We start from the raw sequence: 23,869 nt of genomic DNA on the forward strand, positions 1-23,869 counted from the left end.
GAGACTCTAGGTACTAACCACCATCAGTTTACTGCAGGAGACAGGAAATGGGAGAGATAATAGACTTTAACAGGCAGCTGGGTGCAGTCGGAGCTATTTGGCCTGTGAGTCTAGAGCACCATGTTCAAGTCCTTGCTCTGCCTTGATGGTCTCATGACATCCCCTTTCTGAACCCTCGTTTCTCCTTCTGTAGAAGGCAGATGAACACATCAGCCCTAGCTACTGCTCTACGCTCTTCTAAGTGTCAATTTGAATGGAGTTTTTTACATCTCTTTGGGCAGCAGAAACCCAATATTGTAAGCATTTGTAGCGGAGTTTGTCTGGTTCTGGGGCAGTTTACCCAGAATTTTGCCCTCCTCATGGCTCTTAGTTTCCCAGGTGCTTTTGGAGATACCGCTGTAAGTTCCCAGGGCTCTGGGAAGCAGGGTCTTAAGACCACTGGGTCAGGGTATTCTTGAGGACATGCTTTGAAAACTGCCCACTGTAACCCAGATGATAGGGGTGGTGCCACATACATAAGAGTAGTTAGAATACTGGCTTCTGCTTGGCCCTGCCCATGGCCAGCACTGACCTTATCTTAGTTAGGATCTATACAATTGGGCATGGCTTTTTTCAGAAACCAGTGACAAAAACTCAACTCAAAGTGGCATTAGGCCGGGCATGGTGGCTCATGCCTGTAATCTCAGCAGTTTGGGAGGCTGAGGCAGGCAGATCATGAGGTCAGGAGATTGAGACCATCCTGGTTAACACAGTGAAACCCTGTCTCTACTAAAAATACAAAAAATTAGCCAGACATGGTGGCACACAGCTGTAGTCCCAGCTACTTGGGAGGCTGAGGCAGGAGAATTGCTTGAACCCAGGAGGCGGAGTTTGTAGTGAGCCGAGGTCACACCACTGCACTCCAGCCTGGGTGACAGAGCGAGACACCGTCTCAAAAAAAAAAAAAAAAAAAGAGTGACTTTAAACCAATAAATGACTTTAATGGATCCTGGGGCAGTTCATGGGACTGAAGAATGAGGAATCAGGTTGACTCTTTCTCTCTGCCATCACTGCTTATCTCTCCCTTTTAAACTGTCTGCTGCTCCAGCTTAGCAATCCAAACAGAAAAAGGAGACTCTTTTTCTTCTAGAGTCTATATGTCAATCCAAGGGAAGGACTCTGAGTGGTTCAATCACTGTTACTGGGAGGGTAGGAATATTCTGAGTGGCCAGATGTGGGTCAGGTGCCTACCCATGTAGCTAATGGAGGGGCAGAGCTAGCACCATACACAAGCGGGGTAGAAGCCAGTTGGCAGACCATGAGAACATGCTGAGATATTAGTAGAACCCTTGGTTGTAACAGCTCATAGACCTGCAAGAGGCTATAACTCCCCTCTTCAGTTATAGTAATGCAAATACCAACAGTAATAACAATAGCTAATGTGCATTGAATTACTCTTCCTGTGCCAGGCACGTTCTGTTGCTTTATGTGTATTCTTTCATTTAGCTCTCATGACAGTGTTTTGGGTAGGTCTTATTATTACTATTATTTCCCCCTCTTATAGATGAGGAAACTGAGGCCCAGTTAAGGCCACACTTTGAGTAAGTAAGGGAGCTGGGTTTGAAGCCCAAGGGGTCTGGCTTTAGAACCCATGCTCTGACTACTGCATCTCCAGCCTCTGTCTGGTAGACCAAGTGGCCATGTTGCCTCTGCTTGTATGTACAGAACTCATGACCTACAGAGGCAGCCCAGGCCCAGGTTGCACTGCTCTGCCTGTTGGAAAGGGCTTCCCTATGCAATGCACACATCTACCTCCATACAAATCTATCCAGTCAGCATATGGCTCTGTGTTAGGTGTTTCAGGAGATGTCAAGACAAATCATCCATGAACCTGCCTGAATGGTCACCATCACAATAAGGCATATTACTAACATTGTGCCAGGCTCCATGTTGAAATCTTTATGTGTATTATCTCATTTAATTGCAACAACAGGCCACGCATGGTGGCTTATGCCTGTAATCCCAGCTTTGGGAGGCCGAGGTGGGTGGATCAATAGATGTCAGGAGTTCGAGACCAGCCTGACCAACATGGTGAAACCCTGTCTCTACTAAAAATACAAAAATGAGCCAGGTGTGGTGGTGCACGCTTGTAATCCTTGTAATCCTGGCCACTCAGGAGGCTGAGACAGGAGAATCACTTGAACTTGGGAGATGGAGGTTGCAGTGAGTGGAGATTGTATGACTGCACTCCAGCCTGGGCGACAGAACAAGACTGTCTCAAAAATATGATGATAATAATAATTGTAACAATAACTCTAGAGAGTAGGTTCTGTTATTGTCCCCATTTTCCAGGGGGAACTGAGGCTCAGAGGAAATAAGTGACTTACCCAGGGTCCCATGACTAAGAAACTGCAAAGCTGGTATTTGAGTTCAGGTCTGCCTAGCTCCAGAGCCTGTATCAGGACCCACTGCTGCCAGCTGTGTCCCCTAGAGGGGGAATACATGTGTGCAGATGTGACCAAGACACAGTCAGCATGCAAATTGCCATTAAGAGGGACAGCAAAAATGCAACTGGAGTTCAGAGGAGAGAGATCAGGGAAAGTGGGAGAAGGGGACGTTGGATCTGATCTGGGCTGAAGGGTAATAGAATTTGGACACTTGGTCCAGGGAGGGGTCTCCAGGAAGGTTTGGAGAGAGAAGAAGGGATAGTGTTTGGGAGAACCAAAGAGCTGAGGTGGGGGTGAGGATGAGGGGTGGTTGTGGCCAGCTATACTTTCAGGCCTCACACAAGGTGCCTCCTTCTTCCAGACTGTTCTCTTCAGAGATGTGAAGAGGTTTGATCTTCTCCAGGACAGCTCAACACAGGTGCCCAGTTCCTTCCTTTCCTCCTGATGTGAGGTGGGCAGGCCCCATATGGAGGGTAGACAAGGGCACCTGGGCACCAACAACTGTCAGTGCTTCATTCCCCTCTTCCTGGTGGTGAATGGAGGGAAGGGAGGAATGGCCCATTCCCCAAGGATCAGCACTTTCTCCAGACAGCACAGAGCTCCAGGCACCAGAATGGCCTCTATCAGCCTTGATGAGAGAGAGGGTTCTCCAGGTCCTCCCTGGACAGCAGGTTGAAGCACGTGCCTCTCACCCATGGAGGGTCTCCTTCCTCCTGTGCCGTCTCTTAGCTAAACTCATCTGTTTGTTGGAAGGTGGATAATGGCCCCAGAGGACTGGGCTCTGTCCCTAAAGTGCCTTTGGATTTTTCTCCAAACAGCACAGATGGGAAATTAGGGGAAAGAGTATGATGTAGTGCTAGGAGCTCTTGGTTTCCAAGGATAGAAAAATAGCAGTTATTTTTGTTGAGCTGGACTCACAGTGAGTTAGGGGTTTTATCACCCCATTTTGCAGATGAGAAAGTTGAGGTTCAGAGAAGGAAAGTGATGCAAATGTAGTTGTCACATGAAATATGAATGGCTGTGTCACTGACTCCTGAAGGGGGGACATAGCGTGGAGACTCAACATGGAAAACAGCCCCTTCTCTCCCCTGCTCTTGACCGTCAATTCCTCCTCCTGTGGCAGTGGCTCTGAAATGCTGACTCTGGATACCCTGGCTGCTCTCCAGCCTCTCCCCTACGTGGTAACAGATGATTCCTCCTGGCTTGCTGCTTGCCTGAGAGCCAGAGGGGTGTCTCTGGGGGACCCAGGCCTCAGGAATGTCACCCACATAAGGTCCAGACACCTAGTATTTCTTCTGTGACTCTTATGGTCTCTGGAGTCCCTGGATTTCTCCAGTCCTTCTTGAAGGGAATCCAGCATTTCTGTAAGGGAAAAAGAGGCAGAGAAGGGCAGAGAAATTCTTTCTTTAGGGTCCTTCAACCCCATAGCCCTTATCACCTGGCTCACACTAGAACTAGAATCAAAGTCCTGTATATTTTTTTTCTACAAAGGGCTTTTCAGTGTATCATCTCATCTGATTTTCCTTGTAATCCTGAGAGGTAAGGCAGGAAGGGCATAATTATCCCCATTTTGTGGGTAGGTTAACTGAGGCTCAGAGAAGGTAAGTGACTTCTCCAGGGTTACACAGATGATACTGGCAGAACAAGGCTAGAAGATAGAAGCCAGTGTCCAGGAAACCCGACCTTTATTCTTAGTGCCCAGTGCTGACAGCTACTGGGAGAGCCTCTGGCTGGCCTCTAAGTCCCTCTCCACCTCCAGGACCCCTCCCTGGTTCAGCCCAGTCTAGGGGGTTCCTGTTCTGAGTTCAGACCTTCCCAGGCTTCCTAAGGCCTCCCAAGTAAAGCCTCACTCACCAGTTCCGTATTTGAGCATTCCCCAGATCCAGCTCTTGCTAATCTCAGCTAACATAACAGGCTAGACTTTTCCTTCTGACAAGGTGGACAAGATTAGCCATTTGTTAGGGGGCATCCCTCTGTGGGCTATTGGAGGAATGGGTTTCAGCCTGCTTGCTGCTCAGGGAGTAGATAGGGAAACTGAGGCAGGGGTCAGCACAGTCACTGCCTTCAGGACAGCTTAGAGAAGCAAGGCTAGGAAAAGGCTTGAACTGGGCTGATATGATGGGCCTTTCCCCAGGAAAATCTACCGCTTTGTTTCATTAAATGAAACACAGAGTGTACTGAGTGCCTATTTCTATTCCTTCCAAGGGATACCCTAGGCTTTCCCAGAAAAGTAGCATCTGGGCCAAACCAGAACCAGAGACCCAGGTTCCTAAGGAGCATTGGAGGTTACAGCTCAGCACTTAACAGCAAGAACAACTGGAATTCTGGAATTAGTGATGATGATTGCACAACTCTGCATGTAAATATACTCAAGAGGAATTAATTGTATGCTGTAAAGTGGTACATTCTCTGGCACATAAATTATATCTCATTTTTTTAAAAAAAGAATACCTGAGATCATATTAGAGCATGCCCTGCACATGTCGGTGCTTAATAGATATTTGTTGAATGAATGCATTAATGGAGGTAACATTTGTTTATTTATTTTACTTAAAAACTTTGTTTTGATGTAATAACATCTTTTTTTTTTTATTTTTTTGAGACGGAGTTTTGCTTTTGTTGCCCAGCCTTGAGTGCAATGGTGCAATCTTGGCTCACCACAACCTCCACCTCCCAGGTTCAAGCAATTCTCCTTCCTCAGCCTACTGAGTAGCTAGGATTGCAGGCATGCACCACCACACCCGGCTAATTTTGTATTTCAGTAAGGATGGGGTTTCTCCATCTTGGTCAGACTAGTCTCAAACTCTCCACCTCAGGTGATCTGCCCGCCTCGGCCTCCCAAAGTTCTGGGATTACAGGCATGAGCCACCACGCCTGGCAAGAACATCTTAAAAAGCACATTTATTTGATCCTCACAGCAGCTGTGTGTGGAGGAGGCAGGGCAAGAATAATGATCCCCATTGAACAGATAAAGAAACAGAGGCCTGGAAAGATTAAATGACTCACCCAGGGCAATTGATTAGAGTGTTAGAGGGTTGAAATAAGTTTTTCTGCTATCTGCTCCAGCCCTTGATTCATTAAGCAAACCTTAACCAAACACTTCTTCTATAATTGAGCTGTCCCTGAGGATGCTGAGAAACTGATATCAATGTGACAAGACCTCTCTCATTCCTTGTAGTCGAGAGGGAGACTCAGAAGAAGAATCAAGCACGGACAACATGGTGTGATTAGGGTTGAGCAGAGGTGGGCTCAGGGGCTGCAGTGCCCAAAGGGGCCCTGACCAGCTTTGGGGAAAGCAGGGTGACTGCCCAGGAGGCTGACAGCTGATTGGACCAGGGAGGATCAGAAACATGGCCAAAAGAAAGGGCAAGGTATGGCTGGGTGTGGTGGCTCACACCTGTAATCCTAGCACTTTGAGAGGCCAAGGTGGGCAGATTGCTTGAGGTTAGGAGTTTGAGAACAGCCTGGCCAACATGTGAAACCCCATCTCCACTAAAAATACAAAAATCAGCCGGGCATGGTGGTACGCGCCTGTAATCCCAGCTACTGGGGAGGCTGAGGCAGGAGAATTGCTTGAACCTGGGAGGGTTGTAGTGAGTCGAGATTGAGCCACTGCAATCCAGCCTGGATGACAGAGCAAGACTCCATCTCAATAATAATAATAATAATAATAAAGGGCAAGGTGGGCAGGGCAGGGTGTCTTCATGCCAGTCCAAGATGCCCTGGAATCCTGTGATGAGATTAGGGCTGGCTTTGATTCAGAAGAGCAGGAGGAGTCACTGATGAATTTTAAGCAGGGGTGGAACAATGATAGATTGCCCACTGCCCTCCATCCAGGGCAAGCCCATCTCAGCCCATTCTTCAATATCACTCTCCATGCCCACCCTTCTCCTCTGAACCCTCTGTACTTGTCACGTGGTGAGCCTGATAGAGGTGAACTTGAGCCCAGATGTCCTCTCTCCCAGAGCAAGCTAGTCCTTGCTTCGTCACTCCAAGTGGCCCTCCTCAGTTTGAGTCAGCCCCTGACATTGCTATTCTGGCCTTCAACTGATCACAGCTAGAAACTGTCAGTAACATTATTACTAAGTGCTAATAACCATTAAAACAGATGACCATTCATCAAGCCCCTACTCTAAGCCAGGCATGGTTATAAGTGATTCATTTCTGTATGACTTAAAGTCATTTAATCCTCATCCTAAGAAATAGGTCATAGTATAAACCCTAGTTGGCAGATCAGAAAACGGAGGCACAGAAAGGTGTCATAATTTGCTTAAGTGTTGGTGAAGCTGGGATTCAAAACCAGAGGCTGTGCTGAGTCTTACTCACCGGACTATAGAGTACAGAGGAGGGAAAGGGCAGCTGGTTTAGCTGGAGACTGAGTGAGCGAAAAGGGACTGGCCCCGTGAACTTGGCAAGCCACAGAAGCACACACAGGCCTTGAAGTCCATTCATTCAGCATGATGGGGGCAATCTGCCTTTTGCCTTTGAACGCAGCATTTCTGAAGCTCTAGGCCGACAGTGTCCCTGCCTGTGTGATGTAGCCTGGCTGGAGCCTGAGTCTGGACAGCCAGATTCATATTTTCTCTCTCATCTGTTTCTCGTTCTCCTACTTACCACCACAGTGCTTGGGCCTAGAAATGGATTCTGCCTCCAGCTGCTCCTCCATCGGGTCCTGATTTAGTCAGCAAATTTTTATTGAGTTCCTACCATAATCCAGACACTGTCCTATGTACTGAGAGAGGCGAACATGGCAGGTAAACACATGCTATGGTCTGGATGTTTGTGTCCCCCTGTAATTTATTTGCTGAAATTGTAACTGCCAAGGTAATGGCATTAGGAGGTGGGGCCTTTGGGAGGTGACGAGGTCATGAGGGCTCCACCTTCATGAGTGGAAGAACGTCCCTGTAAAAGAGATCCCAGAGCCTTTTGTAGTTCCTGAGCATGATGATTCAGTGTTCACACACATGTGTGAGATGTGCCATCTTTGAACCTTGTTACAGTGTCAGCGTATTACCTGTCTGACACGAAAAAAAAAGAGATCTCAGAGAGCCAGCTTTCCCTTCTACCATATGATGACAAGCTAGAAGGCGCCATCACTGAAGTAGAAAGCAGCCATCAGTAGACACTGAATCTGCTGGCACCCTGATCTTTGACTTCTGGCCTCCAGAAGTGTGAGAAACACATTTTGTTGTTTATGAGCCACCCAGTTGATGGTGTTTTTTTATAGCAGCCTGAAAGCAGAACTTCATACCATTCTCTGGCATTTCCCAAGGGGTATTGACAAAGATGTCTCCTGGTTCCTCCATGGGATGCATGATTTTGAATTTGGAAAAATACCTCTGTTGGGGAAGGTAGCATGTGCTGGGAGCCCTGGGCTGGGGGTCAGGCTTGGGCTGTGATCCTGCCTCTGCTATGGCCTTGTTGGGTGACCTTAGGCTGGTCCTTGACTCTCTTGGGTTCTCTTCCTCCCCATCTACCAAAGGAGAGGATTGGTTGGGATATGAGAACAGTCCCTGGCATTTGTGGGGCATTTGCCTGGCCTATGTCTCATGTGCTCACAGGAGCCCAGGCTGATTCCAAGTTCCCTTCCTGCCTAGCAGTTGGCTCCTGGGTCTCACATGCCCTAGAAGTGACCTCTGGGATGGGTAGCTCATCAGCTCCCCCATACTTTAGCTTGAGGAGTCTTCTGCTGGCTTCTCAGAGCTGACGGAACAGGTTCCAGCAAGGCAGCCCCTGACACAGGAGCCAGACCTGTCCAGCAGGGACCCCATACACTGATGGGTGTAACCTATTATGCTTTCCTTTGAGCAGGAAGTGGGGAGGGCTGGAGTGCAGCTGGAGTATGAGCAGACTTTCAAGGCCCCCGAAAACTATGCAGTTAACCTAGTCCTGCCTCAGGAAGGGTGGTGAAACCGAAGCCCTAGAAGGGCCTCTTTCCCCAAGACTTTGCTGAGTGCCACCAAACTATGCTGGGACCCAGATCTACTGACCTCTCCCTGCATAAGTGCATTGTGTGCTCAGCTGTTCCTGGGCCTTGCTCGCAGAGTAGGGGAGGGCAAAGGATAGAGTGTGTTTGCACCCGGCCAGGTTTTTTTTTTTTTCCCAACAATAATTGTAAAATTTTATTTTCTAGTAAATTGGGACATACACATAGCCTGTGATCCAGCAAGTCTACTCATAAGTCAACATAAATAATACTAGTTATAGCAAACAACACTCAAACCTCAGTGTCTTACTGCAACAGTTTTATTTCTTGCTCATATCATATGCTGATGTGAGTCAATGTGGCAGGAGTTCTATTCCACACGATTACTCAATCTAGTGGTTCTTCTAGTGGCCACATTTTATCCTGGTGCTTTGGTTGGGGGGTAGAAGTGTCTCCATGTCATTTGTCATGTTTCCCTGCCTCCTGTCATGTTTCTCAGATAAGTTTCTGGGTCTCTTGCCCAACTGACGCAGACAGCTGATAGATTGAGTGTCCAGAGGAGAGGGCGATGCAGAGGGCAGGCCTTTGTGCCTAATGGGGACAGGAGGCCTGGTGAGTCCTGCTGTGCGCCATTCCTGGTGGTGAAGCCGCTCAGCGGTGAGTGCCCGTCCTCTCTCCAGGCAGTGGCCATGTGGCCTCAGCTAGCAGGCCTGGAAGGGCCTCTCTGTGTCCTTCCTGACCCCTGGTTCTTGGTGTCCACAGCCTCACCCACACCGCTGCAGGTTCGGGCTCTGTGACTCGGCTCTGGCACAGAGACTGGTTTGGCAGGTTTGACCACACCTATGAACAGTGTGAGGGCTGGGAGCTGGGGTGGGGCAGGTCTGAGGAGGCAGTGCTGCCCTGTCCTTACCGCCATGCCCCCAAATCCCAGCCTCACTTCTGCCGCCTTTTCACCTTTCTCAAGGGAGGCTTCCTGGGAAGCTGGAAGGCAGAAGCCACGCAGACTTCTAGTCCTGATTCTGCTGCTTACTTGGTATGTGGCCCTTGACCAGCCCCTTTCCCTTCTTGGACCTCAGTTTCAGCACCTGTACAATGGGGTTTGAGCTCAGCAATCCTCAGACAGCCACGCTGTATGATTCTAGTTAGGGCTTTGCCATTGTCTCTCCATCCCTAAATAAATGATAGAGCACTGACTGCTGTAGGTCCTGGCTGGATAAAATGAGTGCCTCGACCCCTGCTTGCTTCCTGGGGATGTTGATAGGATCAGCCAACATCCTAGCAAGGATCCAGTCTCCATGGGAAAGTTTTCTTTCTACAGTCTGGCCTGCCCTTATCTGGCTCAAGCAGAAGGAGAGAGGATACCTAGAGAAGGGGCTTTCTCTAGGTCCCCTCCCATGCTCCACTTACCCTGAGACCATAATTGACTGAGAACCAGGCTTTCTGAGAACCATGATCAGGGGAGGGGCAGAGGTAGAGAACAAGAACAGAGGAAAGGCCCTTGTACTTGCTGCTGACCTTCAGATCAGCCCAGGGTCTAGTTCAGGAGAAGAGGGGAAGGCAGGAAAGTCGCACCACTGCTACAGGCCACCTCTGTGACACTGGGAAAATTGTATACTCTCGCTGGACCTCAGTTTCCCTATCTAACCAAGAAGACACATGTCTTCCAGATCACATGTCCTCAGAAAATTTAAGTTCTTTTTTTTGAGACAGAATCTCACTCTGTTGCCCATGCTGGAGTGCGGTGGTACAATCTCAGCTCACTACAACCTCTGCCTCCCAGGTTCAAGCGATTCTCTTGCCTAAGCTTCCCAAGTAGCTGGAATTACAGGCATCCACCACTATGCCTGGCTAATTTTTGTATTTTTAGTAAAGATGGGGTTTCACCATGTTGGCCAGGCTGGTCTCGAACGCCTGACCTCAGGTGATCCATCTGCCTTAGCCTCCCAAAGTGCTGGGATTACAGGAGTGAGTCACTGCCCTGGGCAGAAAATTTAAGTTCTGACAAGGTATAGATTAGAAGAAGGAATGGGAGTTAAATGAAGAGGATATTCCCAGCCTGAGATGGGGCATAGAGAGAGAAGGAAAAGGGAATTAACATTCATTAAGCACCTATGTGCCAGTGCTATGCCAATTACTTTGTGTGCATTACATATGAAAGAAGGAAAAAGGGAATTAACATTCATTGAGCACCTATATGCCAGTTCAATGTGAATTACTTTGCGTACATTACATACACCATTTATATTCTCAAGTCTCCTTTCCAAGTGGCAGCCAGAGTGAACTTTGCAAAACACAAATCTGACCATGTCACTCAGTGCCTTTCCTCTGCCCTTAGAATAAAATCTAAACTCCTTACCATGGCGTACAGAGCCCTGAGTGAGCTGGTCCCTGCCTCCCTGTTCCAGCCATCTGTCTCTCCATTGGTCATTTACATCAGCCACAGGAGTCTTCTCTCTATTCATTTAGAAAATTCATTCCAGCCTCAAGACCTTTACACATGCTTAGGTTCCCTCTTCTTAGAATTCTTTTCCTGGCTCTTTGCCGCCTTGGCTCCTTCTTATCCTTTATGTCTCCATTTAAGTTAGTCTTCCCACTCCGTGCACTGCTTTCTGCCACCACCTCTTGATTCCTCCATAATGCTTATCACAATTTGTAGATATTTTTCTCTTTCTTTCTCTCTCTCTCTTCCCTCCCTCCTTCCCTCACTTTCTTCCTTCCTTTCTTGAGTCTGTCTGTCACCCAGGCTAGAGTGCAGTGGTGTGATCTCGGCTCACTGCAACCTCCGCCTCCTGGGTTCTAGCAATTCTCCTGCCTCAGCCTCCCGAGTAGCTTAGTGTCCGCCACCACACACGGCTAATTTTTGTATTTTTAGTACAGACGGCGTTTCACTGTGTTAGCCAGGATGGTCTCAATCTCCGGACCTCGTGATCTTCCCTCCTCGGCCTCCCAAAGTCCTAGGATTACAGGTGTGAGCCACTGCGCCCAGCCCTGTCTTTTTCTTTTAATGTCATGTTCATTCTTGATTCCACATGGCATGGCACACAGTGTATTCAATAAGTATTTGTTGGATGAATGAATGAGTGACTTGTAAGGAAATGAGAGAGTGCTGCTTGAGTGCCTGGCATAGGGTATGGCTCTTAGGTGCTCAATAAATGGCAGCTTTTAGTGAGAACTGACATGCAGACATAATAAATACCCACTGATAGATTGCATACATGGCAGTAGGGGACGCATCGGGCAATTAATGTTGGAAAGTGATGAGCTCGTGCCAGATCTTGCTGGTCCCTGATGCTCGGCCAAAGAGTTTAGACTTCCTGAAAGACAGTAGCTGGAAGTAATTGCTGGGCCATTAATGTAACTATAAAGCTCTGCTTCTGAGGTGTGAGCTCAGCCACTTTTCATACTCAAGGGGCTGTGCTGTATGGTGGTGGGGGTGCAGGGTTGGGGACAAACCCAGAGAGAGACAGGCTGGGAAACTTCCTGGCCTTTACACTGTTTCTAGGGAGCGGAGGATAGGGGTGGCCTAAGAGTCAGATGCTTGGATTTCTATTTGAGCCCCTTCCCTTGTCAACCGTGTGACTTCTGCCAGGCTCATCCACATCTCTGATTGTGTTTCTTCATCTGTAAACAGGCTGCTGTTCGTACCTGCCTCATAGTTTTCTTGCAGAGGATCAATGAGGTAGAACCTGCAAAGGGCTTAGGAGAGAGCCTGGCACGTACTGAGCACTCAGTAAAGGTGAGATATTATCTTCCATTCAATGGTGGGGGATTCAGAAAGGTAGAGTGAACAACAAATGCACAGAAAAAAGCATAGTGGCATAAAACAGGAGGATGCTTTGGAGTGGCAGGAGTTTCCTGTGTGTGTTGGGGATGGCAAGGAGGCAAGTGGAGCAGCCAGTGGGTCTAGCTCCTGCAGCCCGTGTGTATATTGGGCCAGGAGCTGGCACTTAACCTGGAGAGTGATGAAGACACTGCAGGGTATTAGGTTGGGAATGATGTGATCTGATTTCTGGCAGTGGGAGAATGAATTGGAAGGATAAGGCTAGAGATCAGGAGACAGATGGCAGGCTGTTGGTGTGGCCTGGGGAGAAGTGATGGGCTTCATCTCAGGCTCGTGGAAGTGTAGAAGAGGAAACAGATCACAGAGTGAGTAGAGACCGAGAATGGATGGAGTGTGGGGCCTGATGGGTGTGGGGGAAGGGAGGGGGAAGGAAGGAACTCATCTTGGATAACTGCAGTCTTTCTCGATGGGGTGGCTAACGAGATTATAAAGCTGAAAAGTATGGACAGTGCATGTGGGTTTTGATGCCTGTAGTTTGACTTTTCTGGGAATTCAGTAGCTTCCTGAGAAACCTCTCTTTTATCTGACTCTCAGTGTAGAAAATCTTTCTAAAATCTCTGACTGATGAGTCCTCCATTAGGGATGAGGAGGGCCCCCCGTGGGGACACTGTGCATACCTCCTAAGGAGGGGTGGCCGCTCAGCCCCTTTGTGGTGACAAAGCTGGGGATTTTATTTGGAAGCTGTATTTCAGAGTCTATCAGTTTTCTTGTGATTTTCTTCAAAGCATGTACAAAGAGGCAGTTCCAGTTAGTGGAGCGTTTTGTGTATGTATTCCTTGGCTCTGGACCAAGGCTAGGCAACTTTTCAAGAGTGGTGAGCTCCTGCTTGCTCCCTCTTCCCATTATTTTCTTGATGGATATGGATGGGAAGCTCACACTCCAGAGAAACTTAGGTCTTAGATTATCCAGTCTAATTTTCCTTATGGATGGGAACAAGAGAAGGTGCATGAAACTTACTCATCATTGTGAATAATGCCTGGGCTTGGCCCAGGCACCTCACTGGCAGCTACAGGCTTTCCCATGGCATGCAGCTGGCACTGCCTCTGTAGAGGAGGATGAGGTAGTGAACTGATGAACATCAGCACAACCCCTGGCCCATCTCAGAAGCACACACCTAGTGGCAGCAGGAGGACCCTCGCAGACTGGAGAGGACTCAGCTATCATTCTAAGCCTCCAATAGTGAGGCTCATCCCTACTCCGCCTGCCATCTGAGACGAGCTCAGGGATATGACTGAAGTTTCAGGGCTAAAACCAAAGGGATTGGGTTGGTATGCCTCCTTATCAGAAGGGGAGAGGAGAGGCCTGTCTGGGTTGGGTGGAATACAGTCTGCATCCCCACCCCAGCTGATTGCAGTGATGAGGAGATGCCTTTGTCTGAGTTGCCAGGGGAACCAAAGTTTCTGCCTTATTCTGAGGCCCTGATTGGCTCCTGCTGGAGCTGGAGCTTTGGTGAATGGAAGGGCATCTCTTCTGCCTACAACTTCCCTGAGGTGAGAGATGAGCAAGGCTGGAGTCCCCATGGATGCACTGTGTAGGTGTCTCTGTCCCACCTCCTCAGCTTGGGGTGCCGGACCCCCTTGTTCATCCATCTTTCACTAATCCCAGGCAGCATCTGCTCCAGGTCTTTCATCCTCCTAGGTCCAGGAAAACTAGTCTAAGAACCAGGAAACCTATATACCAATCCTGACATACCCAGACTTACTCTTGGCCTTGGGCAGGTCTCTTCTCCCTGGGCCTCGGCTTCCCTGCCCTATAAAAATGAAGGCACTGGGCTAAACTCTGGTCCTTCGAGCTCTGACTTCCCTGACCACACAGCCCAGATGCCTTCCTCTCTGACCTTCCATAGCCCTCCTTATGCCTCTTGCGTGCCTCTGACTGGATTCTCTCTCTTGTAGATTCCCTTGTAAGATGCAGGTCAGAATAGGGGGTTGCAACCAGCTTTGAGCATTGTTTTGGTTTTCTCTAGGAAAATTGTGCTCCCTGAAGCCTGTCCTAGAAGCCCCACATCCTGCAACCCCTGTTGTCCTCATCTGTCTCACCTGGACCAAGGCCCAGGATCAGAAGCCGGGAGGAACGAATGATGGGTGCTCGTGTCTGCTGCAGGGTAGGGCTGGGCAGCTAGAAGAGTCCTGGAGCTCAGCAGTCCTGGGTTCCAGGCCTGACTTGTCTACCTGCTGGCTAGGTAACCTGGGAGGTGGCTCAGTTGCCCCATCTATCACACAGGAATAATAATGCCATTTCACGGGGCTTGTTGCCAAGATGACATGTCTGCCATATAGGAGATAGCAATTCCCTTCCCTGCTCTCTCTTCTAAACAAGGCAGGGAGATGGGAAAGGCAGGGAGATGGGGATGAGGAGGGACCATTGGCTGCAGTACCTGAGGTGCCCCAGGCCAGGCCTTAGATACTGCTCACTCCTGGCAGTGCCAAAAAGCAGGGAGAAAAAAGTATTGCCTTGGGTGGATGAGGGAGGCTGTGTGTCAGAGCTAATGTTTGAATAACACTTTTAAGATCCTCCAGGGAGCTCAAATGAGGATTTTTCAGATGAGTTCGAAATGGAGCAAAGTAATGAGACTGAGGTCACTGGCAGGAAAGGGAGCAGCTTAATTGGTACTGGCCCTGCCTTGGCCCAGCGACACTCATTACCACAGGCTACCCAGGAGGATGACCTGTGCATTTGGACTGTAAGCAATGTCAGTTTCTTAGCATGGGGGGTGATGGGGTTGCATCTGGTAGTGACTCAGCTCCTCTTCTTGTCGACTCACCAGATTGAGGGTCAGAGGGGGCTTCTTAGGTTGTCGGCCTTCAGAGCCTGGTTTAGTTTTTAGCTTTGTGACCTAGCCTCCCTCCACCTCTGGGCTCTGGAGGCAGCAGCCTAGACCTGGCCACTGTCTGTCACAGGTGTGGTGGGAGGCAGGGATGGGACGTTGAAGTCAGACATGAATTGCTGGGGGACCTTCCCTCCTTTGCTGAGGTTTGCCTGGGATCCTGGATGAGGTGAGTGGAGAGAGGGAGGAAGGGGAGTTCTCAGAAGAAAAAAGGCTGATGGGTGTGTTGGGAGGGTGAATTTGTGCCAATGAAGATGTGACTCTCAGGGCAAGCTTGTGTAGCTTACATGGAAGAGGCACAGAATCTAAGGGACTTGTCTCAAAGAGGCTGAGGGATGAGCCTGGGAAGCCAGCATGGGTTGGGGTGAGGAGCGGGTCCTGGGGATGTTTGCAGTCCCCGTGGAAACACAGGTGGTAGAATTGGTGAATGGTATGGATCAAGAGAGTCCTATCCTGAAGATACTAGGAAATTCTGACTAGGCTATTGTACGTGAGGCTGCTTCTGTTTTGCTTGGGCTGGACTGGGGGTGAATGGCCACAGGTGGGTGTGTTACCGCTTCTCCTGGGAGCCCAGTTTGCATTGTAAATACTGCTCCTGGGGCCACTGGTCATAGTGGGGGCAGTTTTTCAGGCTCCTTCCTGGGGAATGTGTGAGGCTCGATTATTAGATCATTCTTGGCACCTGGTTTGCCGTTATGAATGCCACTAGGGGGGATAAGGGGAAGTGTCAGGTCACTGTTGGGTCCCAGGCCACCCTGACCCCAGGCTCACTGCTCCCGAAGTGCTCCCTCTCCTTGGTCTCTGGGACAGCACACCCTTTCCTTTGGCTTTCCCACTCCCTCTCTGGCCTGCCCTCATTTGCCTGTTCCTGCTCCTTTCCTTAACTGCTCAGCATGTGACTTCCTCAGGGCTGCATTGCAGTTATTATTGTCATGTTTAAAATAATACTGGTTTTTAATTTTAAAAATTCGATTTGTTTATTTATTTTAAAAAATAAAAATGAGATCTCACTATGTTGGCCAGGCTGGAGCGCAGTGGCAGCTCACAGGTGTGATCACAGCCTCAAACTCTTGGACTCAAGGGATCCTAGAGTAGCTGGGATTGCAGGAGTGTGCCACTGCACCCGGCATTTATTTATTTATTTTGAGATGGAGTCACACTTTGTCACTCAGGCTGGAGTGCAGTGGCTCGATCTCAGCTCACTTCAACCACAACCCGCCAGGTTCAAGTGATTCTCATGACTCAGCCTCCCAAGTAGCTGGGATTACAGGTACCCACCACCACGCCCAGTTAATTTTTCTATTTTTAGTAGGAATGGGGTTTCTCCATGTTGACCAGGCTGATTTTGAACTCCTGACCTCAAGTGATCTGCCCTCCTCAGCCTCCCAAAGTGCTGGTATTATAGGCATGAGCTACTGTGCCTGGCAGTTTTTTTTTTTTTTTAATTAAAGCCATAATAGCATAGTACCAAAATTTGGGAAAACAGGAAGCAGAAAAAAATTACTCCTGAATATGGTTGGGAGTTTGGTGTGTTTCCTTTCACCGGTTTTCCTTTGCTCTTTCTTTCATACCCATAATTTCTACTGCATCATCAGTACCGTCCTGCGTTTTTCTCTTAACAATGTATTGGAAGCCGCCTTCTGCGTCGTTACTGAGGATTCTATTAAACACATGATCGACTCATCTCTCTTCCTGCTGATGGATATTCAGGCTGTTTCCAGTTTTTGCTGTTATGAATAACAGTGCAATGAACATTGCATAAAATGTTCTTCCTGTATTTCAGATGATGATGTCTCTTGGGGTGAGGACCCCGGAAGGGAATTCTGGGTAAAAGGCTGTGGCTGCCTTAATAGGCCCTCGGTAAACTTGCCAAACTGCTATGCCAACCTTTAACCCCCAGCATCCAGGGTAAATGGGCAGGAACTGTTTTTTATTTCTCTCTCTCTCTCTTTTTTTTGAGATGAAGTTTTGCTTTTGTTGCCCAGGCTGGAGTGCAATGGCGCGATCTTGACTCACTGCAACCTCTGCCTCCCGGGTTCAAGTGATTCTTCTGCCTCACCCTCCTGAGTAGCTGGGATTATAGGCATATGCCAACATGCCTGGCTAATTTTTGTATTTTTAGAAGATAGTTTACCATGTTGGCCAGGCTGGTCTTGAACTTCTGACCTCAGGTGACCCACCCACCTCGGCCTCTCAAAGTGCTGAGATTACAGGCGTAAGCCACTGCACCCAGCCTTTTTAAAATTTCTCTTAGATCTGAAGAGTCCGTTTCTTGTGTATAGGGACTGCTCCCAACCGTCCACTGTCCATCCATTCATTCCCTCTAAGGCGGGAGGCAGAATAGGGCTATGGAGTGGGCTGCCTGGGTTCAAACCAGCCTCCCCTCTTAACCACCTTGAGTCCACTTCCTCAGCTGTAAAGTGAGCATCATGACAGGGAGCCACCTCACAGGGTCCCTGTGAGGCTTTCTATGCGTGAAAGCATGTAAGACACTTGATATACAGTGAGCCGTGATGACAATGGTCAGGCCCAGAGAGAAGAAGGGGCTGGTCTCTCACCACCTGGTGACACAGGGGCAGAGCTGAGGCCAGAACCAGGCTTCCTGCCTCCAGCACTCTTTCCCTGATGCCAGGCTACTGCTGGGGATGGTGTGGTTTATGGGGTAGGTGGCCCTCTGTTCAAGAATATGTGGGAGGGGTGGAGTCCCTGGATGGAGCTATAAGGTAGGGTTTCTCCCTTGCCTCCCAGAGCCATCACCTTCTTTCTGGGGTGGTTTCCCCCACAAAGTTATCTCTCTAGGGTAGAGCTTGGGGCCCCAGCTCAGGCTTCTTCCCCAGAGGTATATCCAGGGGATATCTGGATCCACGGAGTCTCCCTGGCCAGCCTTTGAGGAGGGAGTTTGGGTCTGGAGGGAAAGGTGAATTCTGAGGACGCCTCCCTAGGTGGCTGTGTCAGTTTTCTAATGCTGCCCTAACAAATTGCCACATACTTAAAACGACACAAATGGGTGACCTTAGACTTCTAGAGGTCAAATCTGAAAATGGACCTTATGGGGCCGAAGTCAGGGTATTGGCAGAGCTAAGGGAGCACCCTCACCTGGCCTTTTCTAGCCTGCAGGCTGCCCACATGCCTTGGTTCATGGCCCCTTCTAGTCGCTGCGTCCCTCCCACCTCTGCCACCGTCATCATGTCTCCTCTGACTCTGACTCCCCCAATTCCTCCTTTGGCTTACAAGAGCCCTTGTGGTTACATGGAGCCCATTCAGATAATCTAGAACCATTCTCCATCTCAGAACTCTTCACCTGCTCACTTGTGCAACGTCCCTTTCGCCATGTGAAGTGACATTCACCTGATTCTGGGGATGAGAACATGGATATCTTTGTGGGAGGCATTATTATACCTACCACAGTGGCCAGTACCAAAGATCTCTCTGGATTACTGGACCTCCAGGTCCTGCTGGAATTGTACCACTAGCCTCCAAGATAGAGGGAGGGCTTGGGAGTCCAGGCCTGATGTGCTGTGGCTTGGGAATGGGATGCGAGATTCTCCATGATGGGGGGCCCAGAAGGGAGGCAGGGCACCTGTGATAGTGTGATAAATGTGTTCAGTGAGGCAGACACTGGGAAATGTCACCCCTGGCCTTCAGCGGTAGGCCTGGTAGGTGTGGGACCTGCTGTGAGGCACTGCCCACAGAAAGCCAAGCGCCCGCTCCACACACCACCATCGCTGCTGTGTGTGTACACGTGCTTATGTACGTGTGCACTCATCTGTGTCTCTGCATGAATACTCTTGGGAGGGCCAAGAAACCACTCTTGAAAAAGGTCCTTTCTGTTCTTGTTCTAAGAAAAATAATTACACAAGTGACTAATTTTATCCCTAATCCCATAATTACTTTATTATGTAGCTGGTGAGAGGGCCTGAGCTGTGCCTTTGGCGCCACTCTGGCTGCTGGCCCAGTTGGCCTGGTCCACCAGCATGGAGCCCCGCCTTGCTTCTGGCCTGGGACTGCTGTGAGGGCAAGGTGACTCTAGTTCCATTCTGGCTGAGGTCCAGCTACCCTTTGGTATTTGGGGTCTGAAAGACCACCATTTCTCCCCGTAAGCCCACGCACAAAGTAAGAGCTTGTGTTTAGGGAATTAAGTCAGTAGATTCAAGAGATCTGGGTTCTAGTTCACCCCTCTCATTAACTTGCTCCTTGACCTTAAGCGTGCCATTTCCCTCTGGATCTCAGTTCTGTTGTCTGTGATACAGGGCCTGGCCAGCTTAACACTCCATGACTCCATGATGAGAAATGGGAGAACTAGAGCTTTGAGAAAGAGGTACCTTCTTGTTACCTGCAGAAAACATACTCCAATCATAGCATTAAAGCTAATATTAATAGCAGCTGGGCACAGTGGCTCACGCCTATAATCCCAGCACTTTGGGAGGCCACAGCAGGCAGATACCTTGAGCTCAGGAGTTTGAGACCAGCCTGGGCAATATGGAAAATCCTGTCTCTACAAAAAATGCAGAAATTACCTGAGTGTGGTGACACATGCCTGTGGTCCCAACTACTCAGGAGGCTGAGGTGGGAGGATCGCTTGAGCCTGAGAGGTGGAGGCTTGTGGTGAGCCGACATCATGCTACTGCACTCCAGCCTGGGCAACAGAGTAAGACCCTGTCTAAAAAAAAAAAAAAAAAAGAAAAGAGAGAGAAAAAGAGATAACAGTAATATCCATTATTACTTCATAGCAAACTTTGTACCCAATTCTTCATTTATATTTTTCTCATTCTATACTTGGAAGACTAGGTGAGGCAGGTTTTACGGAAGAGGAAGCTGAACCAGCAGTTGATAAAGTGACTCACCCATCATGAAATGGCAAAGCTAAGACTATAGCCTATGCTCTTAGCCTCCGCCCCCATTGTCTTTTTCTACTATATAAATAAGTTAAGGGCCACTTGGCAAGGAAGTGGCGGTGCTGGGATTTGAACCCAGGTCTGGCTGTCTCCAAAGTTATTCCCTTTTTCATAGTGCCATCTCCCAGAATTAGACTTGCAGGGGCGACTAGACTCTTGAACTTTGAATATGTAAACTTAAGCTTGACACAACAAGACACAGGGATGGTGAAATAAATCACCAGTAGACCAGAGAGGTGGTAGCCCAAGGTTGTGTTCTAGCTTTGCCACTGGCTCTCGCTGTGAACTTAAGCAGGTCCCCACTAATCTCTAGGCCTTAGTATTCCCATCTGCATGAGGGTTGGGATTAGACGGTATCCAAGGGCCTTCCTGGTATTGATGGTTTGACATTCTCGGCCATCTGGTCCCAGAAGGTGCTGTGGGGCAGGAGACCAGCCCATGATGAGACTAATGGGTGGGTGAGTTGGCAGCCCTAGATGTTTCTATTACATTTATTCCCATGAGAACAGAGACTGCTTGGACTGTGTCCCACAGAACATTTGCAGAACAACTTAGCCAGGTCATGGAGTTGAAAACAGAGTGGAGGTGGTAGTTTCCAGGCTGTTCCTGCAAGGCTACTGCCCAGCCTGGGCTATTTAGCTACTCAGGGGTCCAGGTCTGGCATCTGCCTTGCTCCATGGGCTGCACTGGCCTCAGGTAGGCAGAAGTAATGGCTGCATATCTGTCTGTGGGAGTCTGCGAGGAGTGCCTAAGCATAATAAATAAGAACAACTACTTTGTATTTTCTCTTTCTTGATTTTTTTTTTTTTTTTTTTGAGGCAGGGTCTCACTCTCACCCAGGCTGGAGTGCAGTGGCATGATCATGGCTCACTGTGACCTCTACCTCCTGGGTTCAAGTGATTCTCCTGCCTCAGCCTCCCAAGTAGCTGGGATTACAGATGCAAGCCATCATATCTGGCTAATTTTTGTATTTAGTAGAGACAGGTTTTGCATGTTGGTCAGGCTGGTCTTGAACTCCTGGCCTCAAGTAATCCGCCCACCTCAGCCTCCCAAAGTGCTGGGATTACAGGTGTGAGCCACTGAGCCTGGCCTACTTTGTATTGTCTAGTATCACTGCCTGCAACCCACTTTCCTTGAAATATTATGTTTAATTCTCTTAAAATGTCTGAGGCAGGTGTATGGTCATTCCTACTTTACAGTTGAGGAAACTGAGACTCAGAAGGTTAAGTAATTTCTTTCAGATCACACAACTAGTGAGGGAGAGTGGGATTTGGGATTCTGCCTCCAGAGCCCACGGTCTTGACCTTAGGGACTGATAACATGGACTGAAGCAATAAGCATGAGGTCAGGAGTCAGCTGGTTTGGAATCCTTGCTTAGCTCACCATCTGTGTTTCCTTGGGCAAGTTACTTTATGTCTGGATTTCCGTTTCTCTCTCCATTTTAGGAGAGAGAACTATGTACCCATTTTAGGGTACATTAATACCTGCTGGTTGGGATTAGCTTAAAGGTTACTGAGGTGTCGGGAAGTGCAAGTGTCTAGCCTGTGGCCTTTTGCCTTTTGCCCCTGCCTGCTTCTTGCTTCCCGCTACATACCTGAGGCTCCTGCCGCCCTGGAGGGTTCCCATGGTAGCTCATACCTCAGGCCTTTGCACAAGCTGCTCTTCTGCCTGGAAGTTGCCATCTCTGCTTGTTGTAAAGATAGACTTCCTTCACATCTAGACTTAGATCTTTTATGGTTTCCTTGAAGATTCTGGAAAGTGTAAGAGGGTGAGGTAGATTCTCTCACAGGCCTGTTCAGTGATTATCAGAACAACCCCTCTGTAGGGGAAGAATTGAGGGTAGCGGGTAGGGTCCTGAACACCCTGGAGGTATAAATCCCTGCAGAAAATCTCCTCCCGTTATACTTGACAGCTTAGGAAGGGTGTGCATGGAGGTGCGTGTTTCGTATTCCTATGGTCTCACTGTTACAGTTTCCCCTATTTCTCTGGCATTATCTCAGCCTTTTACTTGCTTGTTTGGTTTTCTTACTAGAACTTACAAAAAAATTTTCAAACTTGTGGTAAAATATACAGAACCTAAAATTTATCATCTTGGCCACTTGTTTTTTGAGGGAGAGTCTTGCCCTGGTGCCCAGGCTGGAGTGCAGTGGCGTGATCTTGGCTCACTGCGACGTCTGCCTCCTAGGCTCAAGCGATCCTCCTGCCTCAGCCTCCTGAGTAGCTGGGACTACAGGCACATGCAACTGTGCTCAGCTAAGTTTGTTTGTTTATTTGTTTGTTTTTGAGAGACGGGGTTTCACCATGTTGCCCAGGCTGATCTGGAACTCCTGGCCTCAAGTGATCCAACTGCCTCGGTCTCCCACAGTGCTGAGATTATAGGTGTGAGCCACTGTGTCCCGCCCATCTTAACCATTTCTAAGTGTACAGTTCAGTACTGTTGGGGTAGGTTCATGTTGTACAACACCATCACTACCACCCATCTTTAGAACTTTTAAATCTTCTTTCTTTCTTTCGACAGTGTCTTGCTCTGTTGCCTAGGCTTGAGTGCACAGGTGGAATCATAGCTCACTCTGTCCTTGAACTCCTGAACTTAAGCAGTCCTCCTGCCTCAGCCTCTTGAGTAGCTGGGACTACAGGTGCACGCCGTGGTACCTGACTAATGTTTTTATTTTTCGTAAAGGTGGGTTTCTTGCTTTTTGCCCAGGTTGGTCTTGAACTCTTGGCTTCAAGTAATCCTCCTGCCTCAGCCTCCCAAAGTAATGGGATTACAAGTGTGAGCCCGAATCTTTAAATTTCTTTAAATTTCTTTCTTTCTTTCTTTCTTTTTTTTTTCATTTTTCTTATATAGGACTCAGCCAGCTAGAATAAATTTATTTTTTCAAGGAGACTCTCGTTCTGTTACCTAGACTGAAATGCAGTGGCACAATCACTGCAGCCTCGACCTCCCAGGCTCAAATGATCCTCCCACCTCATCCTTCCAAGTAGCTGGGACTACACATGCATCCCACTATGCCTGGTTATTTTATTCTTTTCTTTCTTTCTTTCCATTCTTTCCTTCTTTCTCTCTTTCTCTCTTTCTTTCTTTCGACAGGGTCTTACTCTGTTGCCCAGGCTAGAGTGCAGTGGCTCAATCTTGGTTCACTGCAGCTTCTGCCTCCTGGGCTCAAGGGATCCTCCCACCTGAGCCTCCCAAGTAGCTGGGGCTACAGGCATGCACCATCACACATGGCTAATATTTTTATTTTTTGTAGAGACAGAGTTTCATCATGTTGCTCAGGCTGATCTCAAATTCCTGATCTCAAGTGATCCACATGTCTCAGCCTCCCAAAGTGCTGGATCTATAGGTATGAGCCACCGTGCTGGGACAGCTAATTAAAAAAAATTTTTTTTGGATAGAGATTGTGTCTCACTATGTTGCCCAGGCTGGTCTCAAACTCCTCGGCTCAAGCGATCCTCCCACCTCAGCCTCCCAAAGTGCTGAAATTATAGACATGAGTCACCATACCCATCCTAATTTTTTTTTTTTTTTTTTAGGACCGAGTTTTACTCTTGTGCCCAGACTGGAGTGCAATGATGCGATCTTGGCTCACTGCAACCTCCGCCTCTTGGGTTCAAGCAATTTTCCTGCCTCAGCCTCCTGAGTAGCTGGGATTACAGGCATGCACCACCATACCCAGCTACTTTTGTATTTTTAGTAGAGACAGGTTTTCTCCATGTTGATCACGCTGGTCTCGAACTCCTGATCTCAACTGATCCACCCGCCTCAGCCTCCCAAAGTGCTGGGATTACAGGCATGAGTCATCACGCCCGGGCAAACTTTTTAATATTAAAAAAGTGAAACTCTATATCCATTAAACAGTAACTCCCATTTCCTCCTCCCCTAGCCTGTGGCAGCTGCCATTCTCCTTTCTGTTTGGACTAGATACCTCAGATAAATAGAATCATACAGTGTTT

The 23,869-nt window shown here is 48.5% G+C and overlaps 1 protein-coding gene and 1 non-coding gene across 3 annotated transcripts in view; both read left to right on the forward strand.

The window, feature by feature from the left end:
* The window catches only part of EPB41L1 (erythrocyte membrane protein band 4.1 like 1), a 143,070-nt gene that overhangs the window by 21,308 nt on the left and 97,893 nt on the right, over nucleotides 1–23,869 (forward strand). Inside the window, exon 1 of one of the 2 annotated variants that reach the window (XM_064382364.1) lies at nucleotides 14,210–14,297. The exons of the other annotated variant lie outside the window; for it this stretch is intronic. The gene's annotated coding sequence lies outside the window, so the exon portion shown is untranslated. Of the gene's footprint in view, nucleotides 1–14,209; nucleotides 14,298–23,869 lie in introns of those variants that run through there. 2 annotated transcript variants of the gene reach the window in all.
* On the forward strand, nucleotides 7,347–7,450 carry LOC135277139 (small nucleolar RNA U13). The gene has a single exon (XR_010344737.1). It is a non-coding gene; the product is annotated as a small nucleolar RNA U13 (small nucleolar RNA).

Source organism: Aotus nancymaae, unplaced genomic scaffold (genome assembly GCF_030222135.1).
Source record: "Aotus nancymaae isolate 86718 unplaced genomic scaffold, 86718_ANA_hifiasm-v0.15.2.pri h1tg000029l, whole genome shotgun sequence".
Classification (NCBI taxonomy): domain Eukaryota; kingdom Metazoa; phylum Chordata; class Mammalia; order Primates; family Aotidae; genus Aotus; species Aotus nancymaae.